The sequence below is a fragment of the Anneissia japonica genome, unplaced genomic scaffold (assembly GCF_011630105.1).
Source record: "Anneissia japonica isolate Jap-2015-1 unplaced genomic scaffold, ASM1163010v1 scaffold287732_len518695_cov146, whole genome shotgun sequence".
Taxonomy (NCBI): domain Eukaryota; kingdom Metazoa; phylum Echinodermata; class Crinoidea; order Comatulida; family Comatulidae; genus Anneissia; species Anneissia japonica.
This window is the reverse complement of record NW_022755000.1, coordinates 351,448-358,330: the sequence shown is the minus strand read 5'-3', so window position 1 is coordinate 358,330 and position 6,883 is coordinate 351,448.

Sequence of the window (6,883 nt, the reverse complement as noted above, 5' to 3'; positions counted from 1 at the left end):
ATGATTCACTTGTAAACAATGTTAGTAATTCCAATGAAAGCATTGAGGAAGAAATTGAAGAAAAAACAAAAATACTGGAAAATATTTATGAGAATGAAACAAAGGGTGCATACATACATTCAAGAATAAAATGGATGGAAGAAGGCGAACGTAGCGCTAAATACTTTCTCAGTTTAGAAAAAAAAATAACGGAACGAAAAAACATATCAAAAGTATAAAAAAAACTCATATGGTGCTGTGTTAACAGACACAAATGAAATTCTACGAGAGGAAGTCAGATTCTATAAACATCTATATACAAATAAGGGAATATCCCTTAAGGAAATAAACACCTACTTAGATAAAATAAAAGTAAACAGTTTATCTGAGGAAGGAAATGGTGTATGTGAAGGCATCGTGACTATAGAAGAATGTGATGAAGCAATACGAAAAATGAAGTTAAATAAAGCTCCAGGATGTGATGGTCGGAGTGTTGAGTTCTATATTTATTTTAGGAAAGAAATTAAACAATTTTTTTTAATGCAATTAACGAGTGTTATTTTAAAATTGAAATGAGCCATACACAAAAACGGGGCGTAATGAAGTTATTATACAAAAGGGGGATAAACAATTATTAAAATTGGCGTCCTATCACATTACTAAACACGGATTACAAGATTTTAACACAAATTTTATGTTCAAGACTTCATAAAGTAATTGAAAGTGTTATTAACAATGACCAAAAAGGATACATTAAAGGGCGCTTTGCTGGGGAAAATATTTGGCTAATTAATTATGTTTTTTTTTTTTTATACGGCTGAAAAGGAAATGGAAGGTGCTATTCTATCCCTTGATTTTAGAAAAGCCTTCGACTTTGTGAGTATAGGAATTTGTATGTAAGGTATTAGAAAATTTTAATTTTGCATACTCTTTTCATAAATGGATTAATACAATTTATAATAAGTCAGAGTGTGTTAATAATGGATGGCTATCTGAAAGTTTTGAAATGAGAAGTGGCATTAGGCAGGGTTGCCCACTGTTGGCGTTGTTATTTATTCTGGTCGTGGAGTGTGATATAAGAAATAGTGCATACTTTAAAGGAATATCAATACCTAGTCAAGGAAAATATGAGGAAGTGCGTATTGCACAACTTGCAGATGACACTGTACTGTTGGTTGGAAATGAAAAGAGTATTGAGAATAGAATAGTCTAAATATTGTTGGTAATTTTGGTAAAGTATCGGAATAAATCTAAACAAAGGCAAAACAAACGCCATGGATCGGAAAAATAAAAAGAAAAATGAAAAACCATGTAGCCTAAATTGGGTAGATGAACCAATTAAGATTCTGGGTATATATGTGGGATATAACAATAACAAATGTGACGAATTAAATTGGGGTAGTGAATTGATAAGATTAGAAAGGTTGCTAAATACATGGAAAGGAAGAAACCTAACGTTTTTTTGGCAAGGTTACACTATTAAAAGTCTGGCTTTGTCTAAGCTTATGTACAATGCTTGTATAATTGATGTGCCAGATGACGTAATTTTCAAAGTAAATAAACTAGCACACGATTTTTTATGGAATGGAAAAACGAAAAAAGCAAAAATAAAAACGAATCAGTAAACTGATTGAATGAGGCATAACTATGCCAGATTTTTCTTTACACGTAAAGGATTATGGGGTAATAAAGCAATTACATATAGGTACAAATCCCTGTTCTATAGGAACTGGAGTACATCAGGTTTCAATAAGATTAGTGATATAATTATTTTTAATCGTCTAATGAAACCTAACGAAATTCTTGAAAAACTATTAAAAGAAATTGGATGAGTGAATATATTTCACTAATTGAGGCTATTCCAAAGGAATGGGTGAAATTAGTAAAGCAAAATACGAAACATGACATACATGTGAATTCAGATGGGAATAGTTGTATGCCTCCACAAAGTCAGTGTAAATGGAATAAGGTAATTAACAATGAAGATATAAGTTGGAATGATGTTTGGAAGCGAAATTGAAAAATGAAAAAATAGAAAATATGCACAATTGAATTATAAATTATTAAACAAAGCTTTTTCCCCAATATGCAACTAAATAATTGGAAGCTAAAAGATATTAATACATGTAACACATGTGGTGAATTGGAGGATGACAACACATGTTCTTTAATTGAATAAGTAATAATATATTAGGGAAATAATTAACAATAATTTCAAAAACCTTGACAACAGCAGTAGTTCTTTTAAAGAACTCCTACTGGGTTGTGACAGTAAAATTAAGAACCAAATATTTTCCATTTCAGTCTACGCTATTTACAAAATTTCGTTTAGAATGCGTTCACTTTGGTTAAGTAAAGCACGCCACCTGCAAACTTTTTCGTCTTGGTAGCAACATACGATCATTCAAAATGTAGAGTTGTTAGTAAATTGATTTAATGAGATCATGGTGAGATTGAATGTAATGAACATTTTAACATATCAAATTAGATGTAGACGATGAATTTAAGACGATTTTGAGAAGTTCCTCTTAAATCTCTCTTTGGCAAACATAACACATTGGGAACAAAGAAATGTCGGCAAACGTTTTACTTCTATATTGTGACTTTATTACGGTTTATAGACACGGAGCGATCAAAGCAATTAACACAAAAGGTATCCATTGGATATATCTATACTGAACAAAGAGAATAAGATCTAAGAGGTATGTTTAAAATATAGTGTTGCAAACGAAATGGAAGCCTTTTATTGGTAAATGGAAGCACGTGATGATTAAAGATGTTTAAAATTCACTGGTTAAAATTTCCTGAGCTTTGCTAATAAAAAATGTAATACTACATATTCATCACAAAGTTAATCTTTACATCTTACAGACGTACATATAGTTGATGATATCTCTTATAAACAGAAGAAACTCTCATATAACGTAGTCAGTACAGTATCAGCGAATAAATGAACATTAACATTTCAAAGCCGGCTGTGTTTATTAAAGTGTAAACTAATCTGATCCAGTGAAGATGTCACAATCTTGAACAAAGAAAAATGGGTCTTCAACCTGCAAGACAAGGGGAAATATAATATTACAAATGTTACCGGTATATTTTATTCGAAGATAAAAATGATATCGTTAGCACCATCTATATTGCTGTCTCTTATACACATCTAGATGTGTATAAGAGACAGGTATTGGTCTGAAGCAGTTGTTTCATGATGTACAGGCCTGGTTGTCGCAACGTAGGTTCGGCATCCCATCCATCAGTAGACTGAAGAAGGCTTGTATTCATTCTAAACACATTAGGCCTAAATATCGCCACCAAATATTGGCTTATGTTGTAGGATAATTGGCAACGGTACTGATGTTTTTCAATCCTCAAAGAATCGCATTGTTGGGATTGGTTTCTTTAACAGAGGAAACAGTTCAGTTTTTATATACCACCTACGTAATATCAAGGATATTCACTTTTCTTATTAAAGTTTATGGTCTTGCATGTATGTATGTGTGAATGAATGTAATGTGGGTGTGGGTTGTGTGTGTGTGGGTGTGTGTGCGTGCGTATATATGTGTTTGTGTGTGTATGTGTTATATATATATATAAGAAAGTTATTGACTTTTGTTTTTATTATTATAAAGATTATTATATTAATTATTGATCTGAGATGGAAAATGGTATTGACTTCATTCACATTATTAATGATATTACATCAGCAGTTACCTTTCTGTTTTGTACATAAAAGAAAAACATTTAGGAATTGTTGAAAAAAATGTATATATATAAGTAGATCTATATGGTATTGGTGTGTATGTAAGTGCGTGTAAATATATAGTATATACATGTACATGTGTAAGTACATTTTTGGAATGAGATGTACATTAACATATTCAATGAATTACATTTTGGGACCTAAAAGAAAAAGAATATATTAATGTATTTTTTAGAAGTTAAAAAAAGTTTAAAAGATGAGTTCAAAAAATTAAAGTCAGCCATTGCGGACTGACCCTTTTTAAGTGCAATTTAGTTTTAAATTATATATTTTATGTCATTGACGACAGAAAAAAAAATCAAAATGTAACAAAAAGAGATAGAAATAAAAGTGGGTGAAATTCCCACGAAAGAGAAAAAAAACCCATTTTCATCAACCTCGAATTTTACAATTTAAAATATGATTTCTTTCTTCTATGCATTATTAAATGCAACATAGGCCTATACAATAGGACAGGTAAACAGCAAAAAAAAAACAACATAAATATAGGTAATTTCTCATTTCTCATTTATTTTTCTCCACAAAAAGGACAAATAATATTACCATCATAATGTTATGCTGTAAACATATACCATAATATCATTGTGGACGGTTGGCAAAAATAGAGCATTGTGTTATTATGGCCACCTTAAAAACTAAATAAAGAAATCAATAAACAAAAACAAAACACACAAATTCATATTGGCAATGGTATGCAACTCAAGTACGTACATTATGCACAGAGTACCGGATCATAGGCCTACAAATACGTTACTGAAACAGCAGCGTTAAAAACATAGAATACATGTTACAGATTACTCATCATAACACGTCAAGAGATACTTTTTGTATTTGAACTTAAATTAATTTGTTGATGGCGAGTTTCTAATACCGTTTTCAATATTATTCCAGATAATGGGCCCATCTCATTTAATTGTAATTCTTGTACGATCTGTAGTGAATGTTTGTGGTGTATACATATTTGAGGACCTGGTTCCATAAAAATGAACAGAATAAGATTTTTAACAATAATTAGAAAAAATACTTAAAACGAGATTATTATTGAATTTATACATAAATAAGGTAATATGTAGCTTATGAATGCCGAAAACAGTAAAGATTTTAAACCTTTAAACAAATAATGAATGAGCAAGATAGTGGTAGTCTGTACCGAGACGAACAATATTTTTTTGTTTTATGTGTATTGGTTTTAAATTTGAGTAAAGCATAAATAAAGTTTCAAGAGGCAAGCTATGTTTGAGTCTAAAAGGAATACCAGTATACTTAGAAATAAATTTGTGATATATGACGTATATCGTTTCCAACTTTTTTCATCAACAGTTATTCCAATAAATTTGGTGTGTGAAAATTTATCAATTAGGATTCAATCCGAACGCTATCAAGATTTAGATATGATCGATTACTGTAGCTATTTCGGAAGATGTAGTTTTGTTTAAATAAAGCGATAACATACAAGACTTAAGCCAAGTTGAGAATTTAGATAATTCAATATTTACAGTGTGTATAAGATAACTTATGTATATATGCGAGGCTAGTAACTTTTTTTTTATCTTTCGTGGGGAACACCCACCTTTATTCAAACAGTTTTACATAATTTCTTTATCATCATCATCATCATTTACATATAAAAATACATTCCTCAATAAACCTATGCCTAATAAAATACAACAAAATAACCTTGATACTTAGTAACAATATTAAAAATAAAATACAAATTTCAACTTTTCACAATAAAAATGGAAGAAAGAACATTGGAGATCCCAGTATATAATATGAGGCAAGTCATTAATATGAAGCAAATCATTATACATCGTAAAGCTTTACAACCAAAATTCTTCTTTTAATCATAGATCCGTTAGCATTAAGGCCATTTATAAAATATGAGGATAAAAAAAAAATTACAGAGATCAATGCGCAAAAGAGTATCAAAACGTACAAGAGAGTAAAAAGACATTACTTTAATTTTTAAGAAAGCGTTATAGATAATGTCTGTTATTTTTGTCGGTTAGAAAGAGGGTGTGAAGTGATCTATATCGCCACTTGTTGAGGGCTTTTAAAATATTTGCCTTGTAGATAGAAAAAATGCCAAGTGAGAATAGATAGTCAACATATGTGTTGCCAGTTCCAAGAAAGATGTTCTTAAAATGTGCATTGTATCCGTACGTAATACTAAAACTTTTAATGTATTGCCATATCTGGTTTGCCTCAGTGCATTTATAAAAAAGGTGTACATCATCTTCAACAACATTACATATTGGACACATATTGGAATCTAAGATTCCCCACATAAACAATCTTTTCCTTGTGGGAACGATATTGTGTAAAATTTTAAAATTCAATTGTGCTAACTTATTTTCTTTAATTGATTTTACTTTCCATGTCCAAGTTGACTGCCAGTCAACTGAGGACTTTTTTTGGCACTTTGAAGGTTCCATATAAATTTGGTTAGTAAAAGAGATATAAAATTGTTTACAGTTTATATTGCACCAATCATTTTGTGGTCTAGTATTTCCTGACCGCCCACCATTCCCTTCTTTACCAAAGGAAATAAATGTTTTCCATGTGCTAGGAATGGCACTCAGCAAACAAGAGTATTCTGAGATCCAGTTGGACTTGAGTTGTAGTTTTGTCAGTATCTCAAGTGTTGTAACAAATCTATTGCCTATTACACTATCTCTAATAGTATTTATACCTGATCTAATCCAATTTCTAAACAGCAAGGAAAGCCCATTAAATTTAATCATTTTATTACCCCAAACTTGTTCGTCTAACACTTCTTCATAGCAAGTTGGCAGATGAAGAACACACTGATCCAGGTGTGCTAAAGCGTAAAGTAACGTTTGATAAAATGTAGGTTTTTTTTTTAGAACTTACCATTTCTTACATAATGAAATGTTCATAATAATATTCTGTGGACCAATTTTATCTAAGATCCAAAGAGGTAGATATTTCCACATGGCTACATCTTTATTGTAAAGACGCTTAAGACAAGCAATTTTCAAACATTTAACCTGTGACCTGAAGTCAGGAGCTTTTATGCCTCCAAGGCTGTAATCACCAATTAGTGTTAGTCTTTTTATTTTTTCTGTCTTCTTATTCCACAGAAAATCAAAAATAATCTTTTCAACTTGTTTTATATAAAGC